Source organism: Chelonia mydas, chromosome 17 (assembly GCF_015237465.2).
Source record: "Chelonia mydas isolate rCheMyd1 chromosome 17, rCheMyd1.pri.v2, whole genome shotgun sequence".
Classification (NCBI taxonomy): Eukaryota; Metazoa; Chordata; order Testudines; family Cheloniidae; genus Chelonia; species Chelonia mydas.
The window spans coordinates 13,568,500-13,586,002 of NC_051257.2; the positions used below are offsets into that span (position 1 = coordinate 13,568,500).

General features: G+C 43.3%; 1 protein-coding gene across 5 annotated transcripts in view; it reads right to left on the bottom strand.

Annotated features, from left to right (window-relative positions):
- The window catches only part of GALNT17 (polypeptide N-acetylgalactosaminyltransferase 17), a 279,198-nt gene that overhangs the window by 22,501 nt on the left and 239,194 nt on the right, over positions 1-17,503 (bottom strand). Inside the window, exon 1 of one of the 5 annotated variants that reach the window (XM_043530937.1) lies at positions 2,808-2,872. The exons of 3 other annotated variants lie outside the window; for them this stretch is intronic. The gene's annotated coding sequence lies outside the window, so the exon portion shown is untranslated. Of the gene's footprint in view, positions 1-2,704; positions 2,873-17,503 lie in introns of those variants that run through there. One more of the 5 variants, XM_043530938.1, reaches the window with a different exon arrangement.

Below are 17,503 nucleotides of genomic sequence, written 5' to 3' on the forward strand. Positions count from 1 at the left end.
CCATTACTCACAGCTAACGTTTGATCCACTGAAAGGGATAACATAAACCAAATCACAACACTTAGATCAATAAGGGGAAAAAATCCACTTTTAAATTAAGTCATGTTTGGCCATTTAACTTGGCAGTGTCCTTTATACATATAGTTACAAAAGGAGCAAACTGTGTGTTAAAAATATGCATGCTTAGGATAGAATGCATGTTTCAAAAGTTTACTATGGTATATTTCCTGGAGGGAAAAAGGATCATGAAAGTCATTATTTTTCAGCATAAGATTCAAATATGCAACAGCTATTGGCCAACCATTCATCCATCCAGAAAGAAGTAAAACTGGATGCATCTCCCTCCACTAGTTGATAATGGTGACTATGTAACCTCTTGTCTATCAAGCATAGAAAGCCAGGTCATGGGGATACTAGAATACATAAATAATTTTTTTGAACTAAGCTCTATAGAGCGAATCTCAAAGAAACAAATCAAAAAATAAATCTTTCACCCACAAACCTTTGAAATACACAACAAAAGAGTGGTGGGTGATGCATTTCCAATTATCTTCCAAACAAAAATTTATTGCCTTAGGAATTAATGAGAAAAGAATATATAATGATTTGTCTTGTGTACTGAAATTTACTAGTGATGTTGAAATGATATCAGTGATCTCTTCTCTAGACATTTTTGTCATATGTGAGAAGGAAAAAAAGCGGGGGGTGGGTAAATACATGAAGAACCAAGTTTGACATAATTTCACTAGTACAGGGGCTATTTAACTTTCCCTTCCCATCACCCTTTTCAAGCAGGAAAACTTCACTGGTGTGGTAATAAATTCAGGAGCTTTTTGGCATCTCAGTTTCCTTGAGGCTATAGGTAGGCCATTGTGGAGGGCTAAAGTAGGAAGGAGAACTGATTCTGGACACTGCAATATGGAGTTAGGGTCTCCAGATTCATGGAGGCCACCTTCCTATCAAGTAAGCCACCTTACTCTGCAGGCCTGAGGTGCCAGGAATCAAGGGCTTGTTTCAACTCCCACGGGTTTCAGAAGGTGTTGGATCAAGCTTCAGGAAAAGCGTGTGTTATCCTGAGCACATAGACTGTAAGGGGGCGGGGGGGGAACATACTGCCAGCAGTATGAGCAGGGAAGCACCAGGAGAGAAAACAGCTTGAGGGAAGAAGCCCACAAGCATGAAAGAATCACTCTATGGGAAATGTTGGGCAGGTTCTTTCCAGAGTTAAAATACTTGCACTATACGTGCACTTGCACGATTGATTGTGATGGGTTTTTTTTGTTTTTGTGTTATGCCAGACCTCAGCGTTTTTCAATGGAATTCATCCTGATAAGCAGGTAGTGTGCATCTGGGAAGGCTCCATGCAATCGTTCCAGTTCGCATTTTCAAAATAGGAGAGGCATTTTTACATTGCTCTTGCTGGAAAGGGAAGCCATTTGCATTTATTTCTCTCAAATGACAGCTAGGAATCATTCACTGTGCTTGTCAGTATCTTTATGTTTCAGGATATTCACATGAGTGTAAGGTCTATGCCCTCAGGACTGAGATGGGACCGGAAGATGAAGCACTCTGTAGCCTGTTAGAGAAAAAGACTCTGTGCTGTCTGATTGCCACCTGCTAAGATTACTGTACTCACTTTAATAGAAAGAGAATGGCTGATGACTTTAGGAAATGCGATACACAAATGGTGCACGAGCGAGAGAGACCCAGGGAGATGTCAGGTTAACTAGACCACCTCATCTCTACAGCCACAGAAATATTTTTCACAGTGTTAAGAACAATTACCTTTCCTGTTCCCTTTGCCCTCAAAGAAATGCCGTAGCCATCAATTTGCTGCTGCTGTCCGACAGTAGCAAAGCAATCACCCTAAAAGGAATGTTCTTTAAACAAAATGACCCTTCACAATCAGTTTAACGTCAAAATAACTTCAAGCAAAAGCATAATCCAGGTCTAGTGATCAGGGCTGATCCTGCTCTCATGAAGTAGGTAAAACTCCAAGCTCAGTGGGAGCATCCCTCTGCACAAGCACTGGAGTACAGGGTTTGTACATCTTTTCAGTACTCTCTGCTAGATTGTGTGAACTCCCTGGACTGGGACTCTAATGCCTGTTCTGCCACTGATTCACCCTAGCTGAATACCTGTACATTAATTTCCTCATCTGTAAAATAGGGCCAGTGTGCGCTTGATTTACTAGCTAAGCTCATCCTTTGAGATCCATGAAGGAGATGCACTGAAAGTGCAAAAGATTCTTACTGTTACAGATGTGGTCTTTGTGCAAAGAGACAGACAGGTTTGTTTTGCGCATATTATTGAAGTGATTTTATACTTTAATACACAACTTGTGTGGTATGTAGGTCAACTGAGCCCTAATCCTACAAAGCACGTGCTTTACTGCTCCTGTGCTTCAAGTTAAGCACACGCTCAAGTACTTCGCTGGACTGTGCTGAAGCATAAATGGCAATGTAACGGGGTCAGCACCTGCCTCTCGTGAGCACCCCCTTCCCTGGCCAGTAATGCCTGAAATCACAGTTCTTTTGAGCAGGTCTTCAGTGACTCAGCCCTCTGAGTGAGCTGCATTCACTATGCCCTGTTCCAGGGTATACAGTCTCAGGTTCTTTCCCCAGCCTTGGTATGGGGCCATAGCTCTAAGGTTTCTTTCCAGATGCCCTGTCTTCAACAACCCAACCCAGGCTCAACTCTATACCTGCAGCTGGTGTCCTTTCAGCAGTCCTCCCTGGGCTCAATCTGCAACCAGACCCCATCTCAGTGCCCTTGCCAGGTTGTGGGCTCAGCCTGCCCACACTGACCTGTCTACAATCCTGCTGCTCAACCAGCCAGGCACCTGGTCCTCGTGGAGCTCCAGGAAGAAACTGAACTCTCTGCTCGCCTGCTTGCCTTTTATATGGCCCTTCTGACACCTGACTGGTCACTCCAGCAGCCCCTCCAATTGGTTGCTTCTCTGTAGCCACTTTAGGCTGCCTGGAGGACTTCTCCTCTACTCTATTCTGGGGTGGGGTAACGCAGACCCTTGAGGCCTCCAAGAGAGGGCCTGCACACCGAGTCCACCCCATCACAGGCAAGATGAAAAGGTGAGTGGTTTTGATTCTCTCAAACAATGATTTTATGGCAGACGGAAGGGATATTTCCCCAGCCCTATCAAAAAAGTTAGGAAGTGAACTAATTAAAAGAGTCTAGCTTATAGAAAGCAATCTCCCAAGCAATTCACAAGAAAACAATACTAGTTCTAACATGGGTAAAATCCTACTCCACCCCACTGACAGCCAGACCTGCTGTTGGGAGGCAAAAAAAACCACCCCATCCCTGCCAATCTGGTGATGAGTGAAAAAGCTGTTCCCAGCCCCCCAAGGAAAATGGCAACTAGCATAATGCCCACAAGTAGGTCAAGAGAAGCCTGGTCTCAACACCAGGCAGACAAATCAAAAGTCAATTCCTTGGCTAGTTAGAAGTGTCTACAAAAGTGGAAATTAACGTAACTTTTGGAATGCTGGATTTGGAAACAAGAAACTGGGGGAATTTCCCAGAGATAAATAGGGGACAATACTAGGGCGGGGGGGAGGAAGAAGGGAGAAGAAAATGGGACAGAAAACACTCCTTGTGGAAGCATTGATGGAGCTTCACCCTGATTAGCTAATGAACTCTAACACCTGGGCTTGATAATGAGCTGGGTGAAATCTTTTTTTTGGCAAATAGATCTTTTGCCAAAAAAATGCATTTAGGGGTCTCTGAAATTATTTGCAAATTCAGGTTGAATTTCACGAATAGCTTTAATTGATTTTTTTTAAAGTCAAAACATGTTATTTTGACTGGACTTAGAAACAGCATTTCATTTTTTTCATTTGGCCAATATTTAAAATAACATGAATCAAAATGAAAAAAAAAAAAGTCTAAGAGTTTCTTTTCAAGTCAACTGAAATGTTTTGTTTGATTCTAAATGAACTTTTGAGTTTTTCAAGTCAATGAAAATTTTTGGAAACATTGGTTCCAATTTGAACTAAATTTTATTTTATTTAAAAAACAAACCAACCCCCCCCCCAACCTTTTGGTTTGGCTCCTGAAGCAGCAAAAAAAAAAAAAAAAAATCCATTATGTACTCAGTTCTGGTTGTTAAGCGGAGGGGAGGTAGGGTGGATGGGGGACAGAAATGCTCTCTGGACTTAACAGTGTCAGTTAGAGTCAGAAAAGGCCTTCCTTTCTAGAGATGTAGATTTTCTTCCCTTTCTGTAATTAAGCTAAGGAAAGCCTGTCTCACTGGGCTTTAGTCAAATATACTGATATGTAAACCATTTCTTTTAATCAGATTCTCTGTTTTCAAAACAAATCCTGTTTTTTAAGAAGGGTGCTAGCGGGTTGGTATTGCGCAGAGATTTCCCTGGAAAATGCAAAGCCCTTCAAACTCCAAGGAAAAGCAGAGAAGGCCTGAGCCTCTATGCCTATTCTTAGTCAAACATGTGTCCCTCGCCAAGTGAGAGGTGTTGCAAAGGCTATGCCAGGCACATGCTCAGGGTGAAGTATAAGGCCCAAAACAGAGACATGAGTTGTGTGACAGGGATTATTAATTTTTATTTAATGTTTCTGAAAGGTGCCAGATTGAAAACCTGGATGACAAAGGGCTTTTGTTTATCTATAAAAAAAGTACAGGATGGGCAATGGTAGTGTCAGATTCAGCCAACTCATGCCAAACTAGTATGCCTCAAATCCTCACTTGAAGGGGCCATTTAAAGGGCTGGCAGGGGGGAAAAAGGGAAATATACTAAACAGACACAAAATAATATATTCTTGTGATGCTTTCCCGCTTCTCTCCCCTATCCTTAAGCTGCGTCCTCTATGGGGCTGGAGACTTTTATATTATGGGTCTCTTCTGGTGCCATGTAAACAACAGTAATGCCCATATAATTCTTGGCCTTACTGATGAGACTACCATATTAAAGCCATCTGTGGTGGCCATTTGATGTAACCATCTATCCAGTAGGAACTGGATTGGGACCAGCAACTCCCTATACAAAGCCCACAGTATTTTAATATAAAGTATATTTTATCGCTGAAACGGTGCAAGGAATATAACCAGCTTAACATTTGACATACTGGAGAATATTACAACAAAACTTTTTAGGTCTATGCATTCTATAGTTGGTGGAGCTGAAGCAATTATTGCTCTGTGCCACCCCCTGTCCAATCAGAATGATACATACACTTGGTAATTGGGTTTGTACAAAATTAAGAATTAATGTTGTGTTTCTCCAACAATCCCCAAAACAAGCAGTTTTAAAAAGTGCACCATTGCCAGCTACCACGTGCATTGGATTTGACTGCGTCAGCAAAAGATAAAATATTAAAGAATGACCTTTGGCGAAAGTCTATATTTAAGAGACTCCCAATCGCAGATACACTGCACTAGTTGCTATGATGAATTTCTGTACTCTCAGCTCTGAAAAAACTATAGAAAAAGAACGTACCACTTCTTAACCCCTTTGGGGTTGATACTTAAATTGTTACACAGTTAAACTACTGGCATCTAGAACAACTGCATGATCAGACCAGAATTTTGTAATCTTAACTCTAATAGTTTATCCCTCTTTTACATTAGACTATTTCTAAGCAGGCATCTTGGGGAGGTATCAAATTTATCTAACCTGAAGATATAAACTAAATTCAGCCTGAAACTGGAATCCCAAATCCTGCCTGAAACTTGTCCACACAGTAATGTAGTGTGCAGCAAGCCATGGTATGAATGTGCAACGTGCTAGCCTGCTGCACACTAAGGCTACGTCTACACTATGAGCCAGTGGTGTGACTCCCAGCTCGAGTACACATACTGCTGTTCAAAGGTCTCATTGAGCTATCGTGAGTATGTGAAAGACACTGTGGACATTTTAGTATATGGTAGGGTGGCCAACATGACCACTTAGCATGTGGCACATAAGCGTGCTGTAGATCTACATCCTGGCTTGCTGTGCACTAACTAGTTAGACAAGCCCACTAATATATGGCCAAGTTCTATGGTCCTTGAAAGAGCAAAACGATATTTGTGTGCATAAGTTATTCCTAGCTATTGTGGTATAAAATCTACCACAGATATGCACAGTACTTAAATTCCCCAACACATTGAGGTTACATGACCAGTCTCGTCATCATAATAAGGACCTTACTATGTTTTAACAGTACAATACAAACATTAGAGGCTTATAAAAAAAAAGATAAGTATTTAAAAAGCCCCTGTAAACCATAATCACTATCCCCTATGGAACAGACAGAAATAGCCAAACCCTGTGTGTTACCAGGATAGAAAATAGTCTCCAGAAATTGATCCTAATCTACACAGCAATTTTATTGCAGATCACACACCAAAATAACCTTGATCTTATTTTTCCATTATTGTATCCAGTAAGTATATCCAGTCACATAGTGATACCAGTAAAAATGGCAGAAGATGTTTAACAGAATTTTGATGTATTTTTGATGCAAAGAGTCTGCAGAGCAAATTAGCCATAACCCGTTATTTAGGATAGCAGGGCTCAACGTTGTGTGTGCACATGTCAGATTAAGTTTTAATCAGAAGAGGCAGTTCTGAAACAGAATTATTTATGCAGAGACAGGCACCAAGTGTAATATAGCAGCTCCCGTGCGGACAGTGTGCCCACATCCTTCAGCCTATTATTATTCCTCTCAACTCCTGCGCATCATCATTAAAGTGGCTTTTGCTAGCTGTAATTATAGATAGCCTATGAAATCATTCAGTAGCTTCCGTTCAACACATTCTCTGTTCAGATCGGATGATAGGCTCTGTTTTCATGTAAGTGATTCAGATCTATGCTTTCTAACGGAAAACCAAAACAGAAAACTTGCTCAGGTAACTCACCATGAAGGATAGATAATGGGATTAGCATGTACGTATACTTAAGGCTTCCAAACACTTTAAAGCACAACTGACAATAATGCTCCGTAGGCTCTTACAAGTTCTTTCTACCATCTCCCTTGATTATTAGTTTCAGTCAGGGTTTAGCAGGTTGTTAAACTGTTTCCCCTGGAACAACCCACCTTGCTTGTAGGTGCTGTTCCTACTTGGAAAGGTTTAAGTGGGTTCTGCCTGCTCAGTGAAGCATGTATCCGAGTGGTGTAACAGACTACAAAGGAGGAGGCAATGGTGCTCTAGAGGAAAGAGGCTCTGGAGTGTGAGTTGAGAAATCTGAACTAGGAACCCTAGGTGCTGAAGCTCCTTGGAAGAAGTGCAAAGTTCAGACCCAAGCATGTGTTATTGTTAACATCTTTGTTAATAAAGCCAAACCCTAGGAAGTATTAAGAATGGCTATTTGCAGTACACAACAAGTTCTACGGATTATCCAAAACCCAGAAACTATCCTACATATTCATGAGCACCATCTACTGACACTATATCTATTAACGTCCCTCTTACATATGCACAGGTATCGAGCATTTTTGTAACAAGAAATGGATGAGTTTCAGCACTGCACATCTGTCTTTGTTTAAGAGCAGGTTGAGAAAGGCATCTGCTCACAACTGTATGTAAAGAATTCCAGTTTGTAGTGACAGTAGTATGGACGGCACAGCCTAATACACGGCCTTCTGCAAAGCAAAAAGTCTGCTAGAGACCTCAGATGTGTGCAGTTTTAAAATCAGAACTCTATAAAGGTCCTAAACAGATGGCCAGGGACTGTAGGAGTTCTGTCATATTTTTGCCACTCATTCTGCCCGTCTTCTATAGCAGGCTAAAAAAACTTCCATTTTAAGCGAGTCATTAAGTACAAGATGACTCCTCAAACGCACAGCATGGGCAATCACTGTGGTTCTGAGGTTATCAGGTATGGAAATAATGTTAATTTCTTACACTTCCGCTGAGTATTAGAGCTCAACCAAAAAACTTCTCAAAAATTCAGGCACATGTGATCAAGTAGCGTCCAGAGGCTCGTAAGATTAATAAACCACCAGCGGCACTTTTAAAAATAGTAGTAGACACGGTCATATGTTGACCACTCCTTCAAGTACAGCCAACCCAGACAGCATTTACCTCCAGAATTAGCACTGGAAAAGCAGTTAGGCTGGAACTGTGATTTTAAATATGGAAGTACTATCTTCAGGGGAGCGCTTAGTGCAATGAAGATGATGCAGCCGTTGGATGTACTGATGGTCCTCTCCACGGCCTACAAATTACCTTTGGTGATAGGCCATCTAGATTCTGTTGTCTTGAAAGGTTTCCAAAGCGTGTGGCTCATGAGCTAGTTCAGTATTTATTGATACATGTCTGTTTGATGGCGTCCCTGTTATTCACTGGATTCTGAATCGCTTGGTGCCCAACTCAGACCTGATGGACTGAATGCAAGTCTGACTTCAGGGGCCTCTCACTTGTTTACAGCTGCTAAGAATTTGGCCCCTGGCCTTCGAACATCACACAAGCAACAGAAAAGAAGGCTGAAGGCTGTGAGGGGCATTTGGAATGAGTTTTAACTTTGTCTGTGGACATAAAAATGTGTCTGTTCCAGACAAACAACATATATTAGCATAGTGGGTTTTCCACCTTTTGGCTTATTGGCTAAAGAGCACTCATTTTTATTAAGAGCAATATTCAACACTTTCTGTCAAATCTAGTTCCGAATTAAGGCTTGTTTAGATTCTGAGGGTGAAATCCTGGCTGCATTGAAGTCAACAGCAAAACTCCGATTGACTTAAGGGAGATCAGGATGTCCTCCTGTTTCTATAATGCCAATAACCACGGTACGTTTGCCAAATACAATGTGTTTACGTATCAGCATGGTCCTAGTTAGGACTTGGGGTGGCAGGAGAGAGAGAGAGACTGACTTCCCTATTACTGTGGGAAGGTCAGTGTAAACAGGGAGTCTTGGGTTGCATTCTCTAGAAACAAAAGACAAGTTCATCTTGATCTTGCAGGACATTGAGCTCCGGAGCCATATCTTCTTCACCAAGATGATTTTGGATCTCCATCCACATTGAATTTTCATATGGGTAATGATAACTTATAATAATTGTAGCTGGTTGGAAAATGCCAATTGTTTCTTGCAGGAAATGTCTTTAATTTCTCACAATGGTGTGAGTACCTGCCCCCCAAACCCAATACTTTTTGGGCTTTCAGTAAAACATTGTTGAAAACTGAATCTGACTTAAAGATATTCTTAAAATTATGTGTACATCCTTCCCGAACAGGGATACTTCCCTGGATTAGGGTCAAGGGTCCCATTTGTTTGTAGCTTTTTTGCTGGAAAGTTTGACCTTCTTAAGGTCTGATATTTTGGATACTATGATCCTTCGCTAGTTAAAGAAGTCAATGGATACATGACCTACTAAATGACAGCCCATTACACTGCCCGAGATTGAGAAGGTGGGGCAGACTGCTTCTTGTACAAAATTGCTTTCATGACTGCACAGAAATCATGCTGCTTTGTTAGGCCCCGTTATAACCTACGTTGCAAATTGTTCCTTTGATCTCCGGGACCAAATTGCCATGGTAGAGATCAAAATTATTTTTAAACATTATCTTTCCCACTGGCTGACTTCATTAGCTTTTTACAGCTGACCCCCTACTCTTCAGTAACGTGTTCGAAAGCTGTTTGCTTCCTATCTCACTCCAGAAACCTCAGCCAACAGGGGCTTACTGAATATATTTCTATTTACCTTGGGGTATGGTCACAGCATGGACCCTACTTGGTTGAGCATCATCACTAATGATTTTTTGTGTAGCAAATGCTGGGACACTGTTGTGCTCATTATGCCAGATCTTTTCAGTGGAATTTAATGGCATTGAGATCCAAAGGAAATGTTCTCTGCATTGTCCCTAGATGACTTCTTGTTATTAGTCTGCCCAGTTAAACATTCTGCTATGTTAGGATGCCACTTGTATCTGTCTGTCTCAGATGAGGTTGCTAGCTTGGTCTCCATGCTGTCACAATGTCTGGCCATTGTCGAGATGTCTGGCTGAAGGTTAAACTAGACAAGAAACTAATTTATAGCAAGTAATATTTAGAATAACTATTTTTAATACTTTCCTACCCTTGGTGGAGTCACAGGGATATAAAAAAAGAATATAAAAAAACCTATTTTTGATCTAGTCTCAATAGTCAGACTAATATAGAATATCTACAAGAATCTTTTCTCTGCATAGGTGTGTGTAACATACATCCTATAGAGTAGCGAAGTACTACTCTTCTAGATATGGGTCTGCTCCAGCATTTTGCTTTTTAAATGATCCATATGAAGCTCAACTCATAAAAGCCATGGGAATGGAGAATGGTGAAGACCGATTACAGCACTGATGTGGCTAGGTGTACACAGGCGGTAAGTGAGATGTAGTGTGGTCCAGTAGATATTGGACTAGGATCCTAGAGATCTAGCCTCCATCCTCAGCTCTGCCAGTAGCCAGTCATGTGCCTTTGGACAGGTCATTTCAGTGCTGTGTATCTGTTTCCCCTTCCATGCATTATCGGTCTTGTCTAATTAAAAGTCAAAGCTCTTTGGGGCAGGAGTTACCTCTTATGACAGGTATGGATAATGCCTAGAACAATGGAGCTTTCATCTTGATCGGGCCTCATGATGCTACTGTATACAAACAATTTCAGATAGGTATTGGGTTTTCTGTGTGTGTGTGTGTGTGTGTGTGTGTGTGTGTGTGTGTGTACACACACACACAGCCTAGTATAAGAGGGTCTGAGCTGTGACTGGCGTCTATAGGTACAACAGTTCAGAGGGGAATATAAATGGAAAGGTTCCCTTTTAAAGGTTAGGCAAATCTCTACCCCTTATTTCAACAGAACACAGATCTTCAATAGAAGTTACACCAATAGAGAATTTGGTTCAACTACTTTGCAGGGAGAGTGATGAAACATGGGCATGTGTCAAAGCAAATCGATCGGCAAACCTTTTTTAAAAAAGTGATCAGATCTGCACCAAAAATGTCTTGGTGTTTGTCAGAGCTATTCAAATTTCTTGGGTGAACCTGTGTTAGAAATCTGTGAAAGCAGCCTTTTCCTAAAAGATTTCCAGTGCTTCCAGATTCAGGTGTTTTATTTTATTCGGTTGGCCCATTCCAAGATTAAGCTCATTTATTTGAAAAGTTTTTTGGGGCTAACATTATTTTCCTTGCATGAAATATGCGGAAGAGAAGCAGTGGCAAAAATATGTGCTAAAGCCTCCATATCTGTGAAGGTGAGAATGTATTGTTTACTCCCTTAATAGCATTCTGCTTATCACGTAAGCATGCACTTTCCCTTACAACATTACTCTAAGGTCCCACTAGGCATTTCATAGATTTTTTTTTAAAATTTCTTCCAAGTTCCCAAATGCACAGTAATCACTGAGAAGACACCAGCATTTAAATTCCTATTTTTTTATATTGCATTTCTTTGTGTTAATAATTATTAAGAATTGATTCCATGTAGACTACTGAGTAGCAAATAGAGTTGGTCAGGAAAGGAGTATTTTTCCATTGGATTTCTTTAAAAAAGAAAAAGAAAAAAAAAAGCTCAGTTTTTTAAATGCAACCCTGCAAAATGGTTCAATTTTCAAGTGACTGAAAACCAAAAACCACAAAGAGTTTGAAAATAGCTATTATGTCTCAATGCAAATTTCCATGGGAAATGTCAGTTTTCCAGTAAATATTTGGAGTTCAGTTTTTCAAGGGAAACCTGAAAAATTTAATAGTAAATAAATAAACAAAACAAAACAAACAAACAAACCAGTCACTTCCAAAGGAAATTCTCATTTAGATAAAACAGATCCACTTTCCAACTCTGCCATAAAAATTTCAACCACCTCTAATAGACTTAGTCCACAGCATTTTGTTTGGTGTGTACAGAACATTTTCCAAGCCATATTTTATTATGAATGAAATATCAGATATTTTTATGAAGATGACTTATAGACATAATTAGGCTGGAGTAACCAGAGCATGTGTGGGTTTCCCAGCTCCATTCCAACTACTGTCTGCGCCCAAACAGAAGCTCTATCCAGCTTTAGAATCCAGTTCAAGCTTTTACTCCTGCCTCTTCCAAGCACTGACTGCCAGCTCATGAATTTTGAGCTATCTGTAGTTAAAGACCAAAAGAAAATTCTCCTGAGCCAGAATTGCAAAATGAAGGACCCTCATTTCAACCTTCCGTCTCTTAATACTCCATTCTCTCTTCCTGTGCCTAGCAGTACTAAATCAAAATTCTGCTTAAGGGCTAACAGGACTTAACTCCTTTTAAATGCATTTTAAAGAGTGCTGAAAAATGGAGGCTGCTGGTTAAAACAGTTTTTAACAGCAGCAATAGTGTGGCAGTGTCAGTGCTCATTTTCCCACTAGGAGACTCTGCTGCACAACCAATACACGCGACACAAATGGACAGTGTATCGTTTCAGTACTTCTGGATATTTGTCAGGCACTTGGCTTGTGAAATCCTGGAAAAAGCTTGAAGATTGAGCTGGTTTAAAATTTTCCGATGTCAGAAAAGAGTTACTGTGTCAAAACTCAACCTTTCTACAGGACTGTCAATGAAATTTCATTTCAAATTTTGTAAAAATGAACTCTTTGGATAAGGTCAGTAGTGTTGTGCTTTGACCTTGTTGGTATGTAGCGTTTAAATTTTTCATTTTGAAATGACTGTTTCAAAATCTATTTCACTATTATTCCAGCAGAAAGTTTTGCTTAACCTAGCAAAAAAAATTTCAATTTCATTTCATCAGAAACAGATTTTGTTTTTTTTTTCTGATTTGGAACAGAAGCAGCAATTCTGAGTTTTAACCATCTCTGCTTGGAAACTGGAACTCTATCAGTAAATCACTTTGGAGAAAAAGATGAAAACAACAAGTAAACCCTATTATCTCCAGCTATTATGAGATCTGATTCCTTTTTAGTTGGCTGTCATGTGTTCATATTTAAATAACTGGACAATGAGTGACGGCTATTCCAGGCTCTAAGCATTTTTGCTACTCATAACCCAGTCACTGAGATCCAAAACAGCAGCACATGCTTTCCCTCCCCACCCCTGCAAATCCATACAATCAACAGGGGAGGGAAAACAAAATTAAAATATTTCCTCCTAAATGCAACTGGAAACCCCTCTCAAGACCATTCCAGGGCCTGTTAGAAAAGATGCACTTTGAAACAGGCCTAGAGCTATTTCAGAGCGAGAAAATGAAGTCCAAAGTTGAGAGGTGCTCAGCGAAAGTTCCCTGCCAGAGCAGCACCTACTCTTCTACATGTAAGGGGACTGTTGCCCCCTTACTAACATTCAGTGGGGGTTTTTTAGTTGCTAGCTCCCAGTACCAAAAGGGGAGGGGTCAATGGGAAATCAGGACTCTGAGACTGACAGTCCCCAGGAACAATGGGGAGAGGCCAATGCTCCAGGTCAGCCTGAATGACAGGATGGGCAGGCTAATCAGGGAGGTCCTGTCCTCCAGTGTGAGCTGGATTTGCCTGGGTCAGACAGAGTGGGGCTGAGCTAAGGAGAAAGCAGGGGCCCAAGCTAAGCTGGGGAGCAGAGCTGTGCCAGATCCAGAGAGAGCAGACCCTGTCCTGGGAGCAGAGCTGCAGCAACCAGAGCCAGAGGGGCCAGAAAAGCAGCCCACGAAGCAGGTCAGTGCTGGGAGCAGAGTCAGAGAAGCAGCCTGCAGAGCAGACCTGTCCTGGGAGCAGAGCTGTAGCAACTAGAGCCAGAGGGGCCAGAGAAGCGGCCAAGGGAGCTGGAGGCAGAGCAGCAGTGCAGAGACAGAGTGGCGGAGCTGCGGCTGGAGCAGTCCGGAGCTGGGTGCGTGAGCAGCTGAGGAGAGTGAGGGGGACCCTGGGCAGCGGGCCCAGCACAGGGAGACGCCTCAGCCAAGGGGCTCTGCATCGTAACCCCGACAGGGCGGGGGTGACACTGGGAAGAAGGGTCCTACCGCTTAGAGCCTGAGAATGTGTGGCCACCACCAGAGCAAGTGTCCAACCCACAGCATCCCTGCAGCACAGCCTGGGCCTGAGCAGGAGGCCTGGGACTTACAAGGAACAGACTGTGAACTGCCCTGACATTCCAGAGACACTGTTTGTGATGTTCCCTGCCACAGAGCGGGGTGATGTGTTTCCTTTAACCTTTTCCATTTTTTCCTTATTCTTTTTAAAAGTAATTGTTGATTAAATAACTTGCATTTGCTTTAAATTGTACGTAATGGTCAGTGGGTCAGAGAAGTGCCCAGTGCAGAGAGAGTAACCCGGAGTGGGCACACCCTAGCCCCTGTCCTAGGTGACCACAGCAGGGTTGGGGGGGGGGTCGAGCCCCCCAGGAATCCTGGGCCCAGCGTTGTTGGGGTTACAAGGACTGTGCCAGACAGGAGAGTGGAAGGGGAGTCCTCAAGGGCAGCAAGGCCACTGGGTAAAGGAAGTGGGAGTGAGGACTCAGATCCTTTCGCTAGCCCACTTCACCGGGATAGTGCAGAAGCCAGGAAAGTTCCCCACAATAGCAGGACTCTTCCCCCGCTTACATAAAGCAAAAAGGCCCCAATTCAAGTACCTCCCCTGAGCTCTGCTGTAGTGGTGTTGAACAGGACAAGGATAGTCTCTTAGGTAAGACAGTCCTAGGCCATTCAGGGACTTTTAGGTCAAACACATCACCTTACATTCCACCTGGAGGCCAGTGGGCAGCCGCTGCAGATTACGAAGCACACACTGTCCGTGTGAGACCACTGGACCCCTGCACAGATACAACTTTATATCCGCGGAACCGCAGGGCTCTCCGGGGAACCGTAGCGGTGAAAGGAGAAAAATGTGGGGCTGCCACTCCCAGGGGCCAGCGCCCCAGGCCGGCAGCTCCTCCAGCGTGGTACTGCCCTAACGCCCCCCACCCCCATCCCTTCCACATGGATGTTTGTCTCCTGTCTGGGGGTGTGCAAGCTGCTTGAACACAAGAGTGTGACCAGGGACAGCTGCCAATGAGCATAGTGCCCACCCCAGTGGGTGGGGCTGGGGTACAGCTGCGCTGTAGGAGCTGCCAGCGCAGGGCACTGGCTCCTGGGAGTGGCAGCCCCATGTTCTGCTCCTTTCCCTGCTGTGGTTCCCGGGAGAGCCCTGCAGTTCCGTGGATACTGATTTATATCTGCATCTGTGGATATACATTTGTATTCATGCAGGGCTCCAGAGATGGAGCATGGCATTTGCATGCAAGTATAGAATGGCATGTCTGTGATGGTCTTTGGTCATGGGAAGCATTGCCTAGTGGTCTGAGCTTAGGCCCTTCAACATGCAGTGAGAGGGTTTGGTAGGGAAGCCTAGGCCCTCCCACTCTACAGGGCTCTGGCCCAGGGCCTTGTGAAGGCCACACAAGGTCTGACGCTCAAGAGTGCCTTAAGGCTGCCCTCCCTGGGTCACCTCCTATCACTTCACCATTGTCCGAAGTTTGAAGTCGATCACAGGAGGCAGTGAAGGGCATCAGCTCACCACTTGGCATCTCTTCACAGCCGAGCATGGTATGGTAGCTCTCCCCCTTTTGAGGAATGCAGCTTGGCCCTCTGGCCAGGTCAGTTCCAGGCCTTCCCCTTCAGGGGTAGTCCATAAATATGGGGAATCAACACCAAAACTGGGTTAGTAGGGGAGGGGGAAATGCCTCCCTCTCCAGGTACAACCTTCCATCAGGGAAGGGCGTTCAGGCAAGTGTGAGGGAGAGATCCTGCCTTCCCTCAGCCCTTTTCTCAGGAGCTGCAAGGTAGAGGTCCCTTCCCTTGCCTGCTCACATAGGAGCTGTTCTGCTCCCTTTTAACTCCTCATCCGCTCCGTGCATCTCTTGCAGTTGTAGTGGGGCAGGGCTGGCTGCTCCCTAACCCCTTGTTGCCCAGTGTAGGGTTTTTATACCCCATCACAATGCCTATCACAGCATACCGCAGCATATGCCCACCATGGGATTCCCTACACTACAGGTTACGTCACTATAACTTGTCCCCCTCAGGGGTGTGAATAAGCCACCCCCCCCCCGAGCGACGTAGAGTTACACTGACCTAAGCACCGGTGAGGACGGTGCTATGTCTGTGGGGAGCTTCTCCTGCAGACATAGCTACTGCCTCTCGGAGGTGGTTTTATTATGCCAATGGGAGAGCTCTGTCGGCATAGAGCGTCTTCACCAGAGCTGCTACAGTGACACAGCTGCATTGGGTGCAGCTGCACCACTGTAGTGCTTCTCGTGTAGACTAGCCCTTAAACAGGCGGCCACATTCTGCACCAGCCTCTAGAAAGCCTTCCAGCCTGAGCCACAGCTTGTCAGAGTCGATAGAAACACTCCGATTGACTTCAGTGGGCTTTGGATCAGGCCCCTAAGCTGTAGCTGCAGATATGGCACACTGCAGCACTTCAGTCTAGAGGTGACAAAAGCACGGATCACAGTAACAAGATTTAAAATCGCAACGTGATAACAAGTAATATCTTTACTGGACCAACTTCTGTTGGCAGAAGAAAATCTTTCGAGCTTCACAGAGTTCTTCAGGTCTGGAGATCCATAGAAGGACACACTGCTTTGGGTCTGAGGTGTAATTTGTGAACTTCTCTTTTATTAGTTTAACTAGAAGCATGCACACTGACCTTCCCGGTAAGTTAGCAATCAACAGAATTTAAGCACAGTTATGCATGCCACACGGGGGGCAGAGGAAGAGGCTATCTGTGTGCTTGCCATTGCTCTGGCTTTGGCAGAGATGCCTGTGGGTGTTGACTATTTCTCCACAAAAAGAACAGGAGTATTTGTGGCACCTTAGAGACTAAGCTTACGCTCAAATAAATTGGTTAGTCTCTAAGGTGCCACAAGTACTCCTGTTCTTTTTTGCGAATACAGACTAACACGGCTGCTACTCTGAAACCTGTCATTATTTCTCCACAGTCTCTCTTAATTTCAAGCCTTCTTTCTGAAGTTAGAGAGAAGGAATCTCCTTCCAATAATGAAGTGGTTCAAAAAATATTTTCAAATGCCTAATTCCCTAAACCAGTCACTGTGCTTCCATGTGTCTATTTTCATCATTCCTGAGCTGGCCCATCTCCTGATAAGGCAGCCAAAGCCTTTAACATTTGAAGGAAAAGAAAAGATCAGACTTGTTACCACCAAGCAAAAGTCTCTGAGGCAAAGCAGTGCATTACAAGCGTGTGTGCCGGTGCACACACAGAATTTACGGTTATTAACATTACACATTGTACCAAGGATAATAGGTTTTTGTACATGTTCACAAAGCATATAACTACTTACCTTGTTCTCATTTGCTGTATTCTGTCTGTCATGGTTTGGGTGCTTTTAAATGTCTTTAGAGCTATTTAGAATTACTCATCCCCATGCTACCATGAAATGAGAAGGTGAACCTGAATTGCTAGCACATTGGTTGTCACGGACTGTGTTGATCTCTATATAATTACTTGGAGATAGATACCCTTAACATGGAAAGATGATTCAGCTTTCAAAGACTAATGCTCTTTATATGCCTCAGACGCTCTTTGAGGTGCACTAGCAACCTTGTTTGCAGGACTAAGCTCTTTGGG